Source organism: Asparagus officinalis, chromosome 8, assembly GCF_001876935.1.
Source record: "Asparagus officinalis chromosome 8, Aspof.V1, whole genome shotgun sequence".
In the NCBI taxonomy this organism is placed as follows: Eukaryota; Viridiplantae; Streptophyta; class Magnoliopsida; order Asparagales; family Asparagaceae; genus Asparagus; species Asparagus officinalis.
The window spans coordinates 99,267,626-99,277,729 of NC_033801.1; positions in this window are offsets into that span (position 1 = coordinate 99,267,626).

Consider the following 10,104-nt stretch of genomic DNA (forward strand, 5'->3'; position numbering starts at 1 on the left):
AGAGAATAAAAGTGAGCTCTCCTCTTACTAAACTCTAGCAATCTTTGAGCAAGAGGAAGTAGTAGGATTTTAAAGTACTCCGGGGTGGATATCTTACCTTGTGTCTCAAGAAGACTCTGATTTTATCAAGCTCACTTGAAGACTTGGAGATCCACAAAGAGGAGATTTACTACTACAAGGAGCAAGAGCTAGGGGTTATTCAATCTTCCATCGAATCATGCTTCAAAAGTATGACTTTCTAACTCTTGTGTGCTCTCTTTAATATAAGGGTCATGTTAGATTTAATTAGGATGGTCCTATTTTGTATTTCATGCTCTCTAAATGTTTAGTATAATTATACATATAGTCTTCCGTTGCGTAATTTGCATGTAATTAGCATGAATTTCCTTCACTACGTGCATCCCATCAAATAAATTCAGGAACCAAAGTAGTAACACTGATCTACTTTGACCCAATCAACCAATCCTAGTGGCGACACCGATCCATTGTGACTCAACAAACCAATCCCAGTGGCGACACCAATCCACTAGTGCGAGCCTGGAAGATATATCAACAGTCTTATCCGATTACATAAACATGGACTTTCCCATCCTAACTCTTCACATTTTCTAAGTCAACAATACACATGTATCAAGGTCTTGTACATGACACGCCAGGCAACTAAGGACATGAACTACTACCGGTTCTCAACAAAACAAGAAATAATAAATAAATACAACTAATTTTATGCAAATCATATGATGAACATGACTATATATGCTAGCGATGAATCACGTGTGCATATATGACATGAGTGAGTATAAATAAGAGTGTCAACATGTCAGTGTCAATGTACATGAAATGTCGTATTCTACAACTATCAATCACACGGTCATAATACAAAAATAATCTTTTTCCAAAATAACTTCTTTAAAACCATTTATCATTCTAAAATAATTTCCTTCCACAATGTAAATTCTAAAAATATTATAATTAATCTAAAATAATTCTGCTACCCAAAATAAATTCTTTAATTTATTATATTTGTCCTGAAAATACTAATTATCACATAATTACTATCCATTCAATATTATTCATCAAACCCATGCAAAAAATTAATAACAGATCTAAAAAATTGTACGCAATAGAATAACAAAGCGAGGATCTTACTCAAAATTAATTTACGACAATATAATAATTAATACGAAATTAAATCAAGAGTCGGAATCTTGCATATACTTAATTAACAGTATAACAAAAATTGTAAAGACCAGTCAAAGAGAAGTGAGATCTTGCCTAGAGGTTTCGTCGAACGAGTCGACGTCGACGTGCAAGTCAGATCTGGCATGGGCAGCGGGGGAGACGGGGTTTGGTGATGGGGTGGAACAAACAGCAGCCGACGGGGCTGACCGCGGGTTGAGCACGGTGATGAGAACGGGAGGCGAAGCGGTCAGTTGGCTTGGTCTGGGCTGAACCAGCTGCGCTGTTAAGGGGCTGCTGGAAGTTTAGACAGGGGCTCGAGAGAGCTGAGCGGAGGATAAATGGCTGGGTCGGGGCGTCGCGTGGGATAGAGGAAATGTTGGCTGGCTTGGGTTTCGTACGGAGATTGGAGAGGAGGTTGGCGATAGATGAGCGCGGATCTAAAGTTGCGGGTTAGGGTGGCTACAGGCGGCGGTTCTGGTGGAGGCTACTTAGCATCGAGCAACGAGGGTGAGATGCTGGCGGATGCAGGTGAGCGTGAGCGTATGGGGGGTGTTTGGGTTGGGCTGCTCAGAGGCGGTAACAACGGTGTCTTGGGGGTGGGAAAGGGCCAAGCATGCTGGTTGTGGGGAGCGAGTTCGACGGTTGTTGAAGGCGGTAGGAGGCGGTTCAGAGAGGATAGCGGGCTTGGGGTGTGGAGGCTGAGGCGAGCGAACTCACGTGGGCGTGGTGAGACGGTGAGGAGGTTTGAGCGGCGGTGATGAGCAGGGGAAGAGACGGTGGCTGAGGTGGGGCTCGGAGCTTGGGGCGGGCGGCGTGTGGTGCGTTCGGAGGCTCAGCGAGGCAGATTGAGGGAGGGGTTAGTAGTTGGTGTTGATGACGAGGATGGAGTGGTTGAAGGAGGGGGAGCTGTGGGAGTCGAGAGAGATCGTGAAAGGGGAGATGATTTTGAGGGCGGTGGTGTTTTGGGGAAGAAGAGAAGGAGAAGAGAGAAAAAGATGTACATATATATATAATTAGTTAGGTTTTAATTATTTTAAAATAAAAATAGATTAAAAAGAAATAACTTACTAATGATATTTAAAAAAAATCAAATAATTACGGGAGTAATTATCTACAAATTAAAACGTAGGCCATGTTGTGCTAAATACAATAGTTGATGACGAAAATAGCTGAAATATATGCATATATTTGTATAATTAAACAAGAATAATTAATAAATAAAATATTATTTACTTACATCTAAAAATTCAAATAAATTATGGATAAATTATATAACACAGGTCGTAAAAATAGCCAAAACATACATCACCCCCGCAAGTCCTTCCCTTGGGCTGCCCCTGAAACCACCTCATGCTTCAGCGTCGTTCGCGAGCCACTACTGCTCCGCCTCAGCCTCCATAGTCCGCACGCAACCACGCTCCCGCTCTCAACATGCCGACCTGAACGCGTCGCTCGTCGTGGCCTATGATCTACCGCCCTCCTCCTGTTCGTCAGCCTCCGACCCGCCTGATCGGCTCGTCAGGCAACGCGCCAACGAGCTTTCAATGCCTGGCACGCCCCACCTCCTCATCCTCCTCCCCCACCGCCTAGTACGCATGTTATCTCGCCTTACTGGCTGCCCTGGACACGCGCCTGAGCCCAGGCTTGCGACACAGCCAGTGCCGTCGGCCGTCTGTCACGCCTTTCGCCCGGCCAGCCGACAGCTAGCCCCCCACAGATGCGCACCACATTGCCGACAGCCTCTCCGCCCCCTCAATTCGTGCCTCCTCCACACCGACAGCCAGTCCTCAAGCGCGCTACAAGTTGTGCTCTCTCCGCGTCGTGCGACAGTCGAGATCCATTCGACAAAACTGCCGAGGCAAGATACCGCTTCCCTTGCTTTATTTTTATTGTTTTATATGCTGTTATTTAATTGATTGCATAGAAATAGATTACTGCGATATGTTATAATCTTGGTGGGATTGTTGAACAACGATAACTAATAATCGATATTGATCACTGTTGTAGTGATATTCGTGAAAGTGGGTATGAATATGATATTTTGAGGCCATATGTGAGAAAGGATATACTTTTTACAATTAGATTATGAATTAATTATGAGATGTTTTTAAAGAAAGAATATTCTAAAGATATGATTTTGAAATCATTATAATAATTAAATAAATGTTAAAGAGTTATTTTTGGAAAAGGACTATTTGAATTAATTAGAAATAATTTTAAAAAGAATTTATTTCGGTATCAGAATTTTTTTTAGATGGATTATGCCCTAATTTTAAAAAGAATTATTTTGAGAAAGGAATCATTTTAGATAATTAATAATAATTTAAAAGGATTTTATCTAAAAAGAATTGTTTTATAATATTATGAATAAATTAAATGAATTTATTTTGGAAAATGGAATTATTTTAGATTAATTATAAATTAGAAAAGAATTTTTTTTTATAAGAGGGAATATTAAAAAAGAATATTGAAAGAATGTTTTAAGAATTATTTAAAAGGAGTTACTTTTGGAAGATGAAATTGATTTTTGGATTAAATTAATAACAAGAAATAAAGAAATTTTTGGATAAAGAAATTATTTTGAAGTAAAATAAATTTATTAAATTTAAAGGATTTTTTTTTAAAATCCTCAGTGATTGTTGTGTGATATCTCAATTTTAATTATGTGATATGGCGCTATGATATCGTTGTACATATTGGTGTGTATTTATTTTCCTAGTTGTGTTGAGAACGACCTGAGTAGTTCATGACTTAATGCCCTCGTTGCGTCATGAACAGGCCTAGTGATCATGTGTTGGGTGTGTTGACTGAGTTTGGTGGTGACCAGAGTTTTCAAGTAGTGGAATACGGCACTGTCGATATTAGAAAACACAAAGAAGAGTTGGGAATGAAGGAAGATCCATGTTCATGTGGATCGGATATAGCTGTTGATGTATCTTGCCCAGGCTCGTTGCCCAATGACTAGTGTAGCTTGGGGTTAGTTTTGTGGGTCAAAGTGAAAGCCAGTGTAGTCACTTTGGTTCGTGAGTTTTAATATTCACCTGATTGCTTGCTGATTTTGAAGCCAGGCCGGAAATCTGATTAGTGCGTGTAGGCGCCTCTGAACGCGATCCCAGTGTAGCTGGCGTATTGGGTGCATGAATGGGATTTGTGAACAGTCATATCCGATGAACAGGAGCGTTGAATTCTGTGTGAGATATGTAAGCCAGTGTTCCTGTTATAGAATAGGCTAGTTACTGCTGATACTTGGACTGATTGCGAGTTATTTGGCAGCGCCAGTTAGCCTAAACATCGTTACTTGGATTAGTATGAAGTTGTGAGATATGGAGCGCAGTGAGTTTGTGATAAAGATGCTAGTTGTATGACGCAAGTTTAGCTATGATGATTATGGTTTCTTATGAGAATTGTAAGGCCAGTTTGTTTTTCTTTTCATCATAGATCGAAATTAATATTTAATTATCTACAATTTGAGACATCAGGTATATACATGAGGGTTTTCTGTGGATTATTTCGTTTCGACTACTACGTCTCTGCGTTGTAGATTTTTTAAGTATTAATTCCTCTAGTCGTAATGACCTTATTTACTTGGGATTATTCTGATGATTAGTTGCATGATCGACTTGTTACTTGATTGATTTTGTTGTCTCTAAGTTACCATACATTTTTTCATTTCTGTATTTGTAAATCGTTTTCGCTGAGTTTTTGGGATCCGTTGCTATTCGTTTTGTCGAGATCTTGCCGGTGTGGCCATGTCACCTGACGTAACCACATGTTTTCTTTCTAGTGTACGTCAGTTTGATTGACAGACCTGTCAGCTTGGATAAGCCAGAGCGATGAACCGCAGAAGAATGAAGCTTAGTTATTTTTCATTTAGTTTATTCGATGTTCTTTTGTTTACTTTTGGTAAGGCATTTTTCCTTTTTCGCTTGATCATTGTATTTTATATTCTTCGGTGTTTAATTCAGATAGTTTGTTTAAGGGATGTTGACTCCTGAAATATTATGTCTTTGGATTATATTCATTTGTGATATGTATTATTTTATTCTGTGTTGTTCATTATATTCTTGCTACTGTGATTAGGACCCTAGCCTGTTGGCATTTATTTCTTTGACGAGGCTTAGCGTAATTAGGTTGAGGAGAAATGTTTATTTTATTTATTCTCGCTTGATTAATACGTCACGCGGCTTTGTTCTGCAGCGGTCTGCATTCCTTGGTATTTGGGAAGCCGGGGCGCGGACAGGTTTTTGCTGGTGGCCATCGAAGGTCATGGTCCCGCGAGTACAAAGGTCTGCGAGTTCCCACCAAGTGAGTATATATGGATATTTAGAACAGAGACAGTATCATATTCTTCTTGTAAAACTATACTTAGCCTTATCTTAGTAATCTTACAAATATTAATGTCTTATCCAATCTTATCACTTTTTAACTCACGGAGCATCCCATTGTTTCTGTGTCCTCAATCGTTGCACGACTAAAACACTGCTCTTCGCTATACTCCTTTTTCCTCCGTGCTGGTCAATAACTGTTTTATGCATCACCGTTTATTTGCATGTTTTTTAAATATATATCACAATGTCTTGAAATATATTCTTGTATATTTTCTTGTTCAATTAGGTTCATTATGTGTTTCACATTGCTTACTAGATTACCATATACTCACATAATAATAATCTTATTTCAAATTATTTCTTATCTTTTTAATTATATTTTTGTATATCTATATTATGTAATTGCGCTTTTGTTTACCATCTAATCATTAACCGTTATATATCTGAATTGTGTATATTGCTTGGTATTTTGTAATATACATTAATAAATTCATGATTTTAATATTCTACGTATGTATTACATCCGTTTTTTTTATTCCTTTATCTTATTCAACTCATACATATTTTCATATTGATATTTGCCTTAGGTCTAGTCAGGTTTTTGCCTTGTTTAGGTTGTTTTTTAGTATGTTCACATAATTTTGATATTTCTAAGAACAGATGTAATTTTGCTATTTTGCATATTTAAATAATTAATTCCATGTTGTTGGGTGGGTTTGGTTACAATTGTATATGTTTTGTTGACATTATCTTGCGTATCATTAATTAATTATTTTTTAATATGTGATTCTAAAATAAGTGTTGTGGTTATGTATGGTGTTTTTCCGCATCAGTTGTTTGTATTACATCTGCTATTTGTTGATTGTTGCTGCTTCATTTTCGATAATGAATTAATTTTGTTGTGTCAATTTACATTGTGTAAATGTTGTTTTTCATTTTTATGCTATTTTTAAAAGATTTTTATGGTATCTTGTATTGTGTCCATTGGTTATTGTCCATTCTCTATTCATTATTTTCCTTTATTTTATGTTATGTTTTAGCTTTTTCATTCTTTAGACTTACTATTTTTATTATTATAAGATGTATTCACGTATATTATTTTTTGGCGTGTTCTGTTTTATTGACTTATAGAGCCTTTAAATAATTTCTAGTATCAACCTTGTCTAATCATGTTCTGTTTTTTTTTTCATGTTTAATGTTGCACATTTCATTTTTCATGATATGTTTAATCTTATTTTTTGTTTTTATTATACGAATAAATGCCCTTCTTATATTTTCATTTGTTTAATGATCTATTTTATAATTTATGTTTTTATGTATTATACATCATTGTTTATGTAATATTTATCCGATTGTAAATTATGTGATTTTGAATTAACTATGGGCCATATACTGCTACATCTGAATTGATTTTATACAGTAATGATTATTATTTGTTGTATATTGTTTATCTATTTAATATTTACATATGAATATTACTAATATTTTTGATTATATATTATTTGTCATATACATATATAATTAAGTCATTCTTATTATGTTTGTATATAATATGTTTTATTTTGTATACTTATTTGGTATTATGTCTAGTTTTGTCATATAATATTTGTGACTAATTGTCGCATCATCAGTTATCTTGTTAGCATTATTAAACTATGAGTATTCAAACTTTTATATACTTATGGTTTTCATAATTTTAACGCTTATTATAGCATGATGGATTATATTTGGCTATACACATCAATATGGTTATTTGAATTCTTGTTTATCTGTTACTTTGATATCTTCTATTTTTATGCTTTGATTTTAATTGTGTTTCTTACAGAGCCTATTTATGATTTTGTATATTTACTCTGTGATATATAAAATGTTGTATTGCTAAATAATTATTTGTGTATCGTTTCATCCTGCTATTGGATTATTAATTATGATTGCCTCTGCTTGTTTGTCTATATATATTGATGTGTTTCTAATCTTTACCTGTTGGCTTATTTTTTTTATATCTATGCTTTTTTTACGTCGCGTTTATATTTTTGACTATTTTAACCAAGATGTTGCTATATGTTTGCTGTAATACTATATTTGAACTTTTAACACCTAATTGTAAATTTTATTTTTGGAAATTTGTCTTATTTGTCTTTTTTGGTTGAATATGATTTGTTAATTGTATTCATGTGTTTGGTTTTATTATATTTGTGTATAGCTGAATATCTATTATACTAAACTGATTGTATAAATATTTCTATTGTGATTTGATTGTTTATTTTTATTTTCATGTCTCTTATGTTATGAGGCATTTGTTTATCTATAACTATAAATATCTTTGAAATTCGCTTGCTATGTTATATATTGCTTACCCTAAATCTTCCAATTGTCTTCTTATTAATTTTCGCTTGTATAGATTCATCTGCATATTTACACTTGTATATTTATATGGTTTTGTGATTTATCATTTTGATCCATCTGCTTAACGAATGATTATTTATGGTTTTTGTTTGATAATTTTTATGCTTTTACTTCTTTGTTATTTATCATGTTGAGTTGATACAGCTTTTAACCATAATATCTAGTGATTGAACAATTATTGTGACTTATGGTTTTATATGTCGTATGCATATATTTGTATTGCATATATATTTGTTTGATATTGTTATCAATTCTCTGTTGATTGATTATGTTTTAAACACTAGTGTTTTGTCTTATGATACTATATCAAATAAAATCGTGTTGATATTATATTTTTCCATAATTGTGTTAATTGTGTGTTGAGCTTCTTTGCTATTAGAACGTATGTTCACTAATAGCTATAATATTTTTGTCTATGCCTAATAGTGTTGATATTATTTTATATTTGATTATGTATCAAACTATTTTAACTTACAATATATATACTGTCTTCATGCCTGTGTGCATCTCTTTCAGCATATATGTTTTACGTCTCATTTGTGTTATACTGACTCTATTCTTATTATTTATACTCATTACCTGCCTCGATGATATCTTTTGGAAATGAAATTGAGCAAGTATATTTTCTGATGTCTGTGTATTGGTATCATAACATTCTATTTTCAATTATCTGTACATTGATTTTGATTTCATGTTATACTTTGATTAATCAATGCGATGTTTTATTATGATTATGCAAAATTGCACTTTGCGTGATTTGTCGGTGATAAGATTAGCATCTTATTATACACCTATATATGATTAATGATTGAGATATATTTATTAATCTTTTGTTGAATATAGTTCAATGATTAGGCAATTATTTATTGTTTTGTTGTGGTAAATTTTGCTGTGTAGTATATTGTATTTGCAACCTTTGTTACTTATGTGCTGAAATCTCAGTTTATCACATGCTTATATTTATGGCTTGTGTGCATTATTGTTTTACATTCTCCTCTGCTTGTCCTTGGGTTCTTGGTGGGCATCTCGAGTATTTGAATTCCCAGAGGATAAAGAATTTGTTTAAGTGGGGGTAGGAGGTGTAATGGCCGTGAATTACAAATACTAGTTTAAATATTTTTTCTGTTAAATTTAATAATAAAATTTAATTTTTAAAAGAGTATTATATTTTCCGTAATTTTCTAGAATATTCTATGTTTGAAAAACCAAACCTTATATTGATGTTTTGCTAATTATAAATTAATTAAATTGTTGTAGTCAAAAACTTATTGTTATGCAATTATTATTATTGGTTATTTATAATTATTGTATTATTATTGTTTGTATTATTAAATTATACTTGTATTTGTTTTTAGCCTGCACCATTACCCTACCTCTATTTATAGCTATCAGTTAAAAAAAAAATTGATCAGCACAGACAATCAATCTGTTTATCTGACTTTCCGCTGTCTTTTCCTGCTCTCGACCTGTAAACACATGCTCTCTCTCTGCTCATCTCCGATTGATCTCTACAGTCGATCTCTCTCTCTCTCTCTCTCTTCTCTGCTCTTCTTCTCTCTCTCTCTTATTTTCTGCTTCTCGTCCTACTCCACTCCCTAAATCACTCCTCCAATTTCACCGCACACCCTCATTCAACGGTGCCCCACCCAACCCTCATTCCGCTAACACTCCGCCCTCTCCTCTCGTACTTCTTCTCTTTTCTCTCCTGTCTCCTCACTCTGCATCTCCAGAGCAGTCTCTCTTTACTCTGCTTCTCCTCTCTCTCCGGTCTCATCTACTCGTTCAAGTATCTCTCTCTCTCTCCAATCTCTCTCCCTGCTCTCTCTCTCTCTCACTCTCTCTCTCTCTCATTTTCTCTCAAGGCTGATCTCTCTGCTCTCTTTATCTCTCTCATCTCTTCTCTATACTCTCTTTCATCTGCAATATCTCTCTCTCCCTCTCTCCATCATCATCAGCCGACACCATCACGCTCCGAACCTTACAATGCTGACAGCTCCGTCCCAAAGCTCCAAAACGACATCGCTCGCCTCATCCTCACACCCTCAATCAGCACGCTGAGCCGAGCCTTCCGCTGAGCTCCGCCCCTCGCTACGGCCTTCGCTCCAATCAACCAGCTCGGCCTCAAAGCGCGTACAGACCACCTCCGCAGCACCAAACCAACGTCGTCGCTGCCTTCAAAAGCCGAATC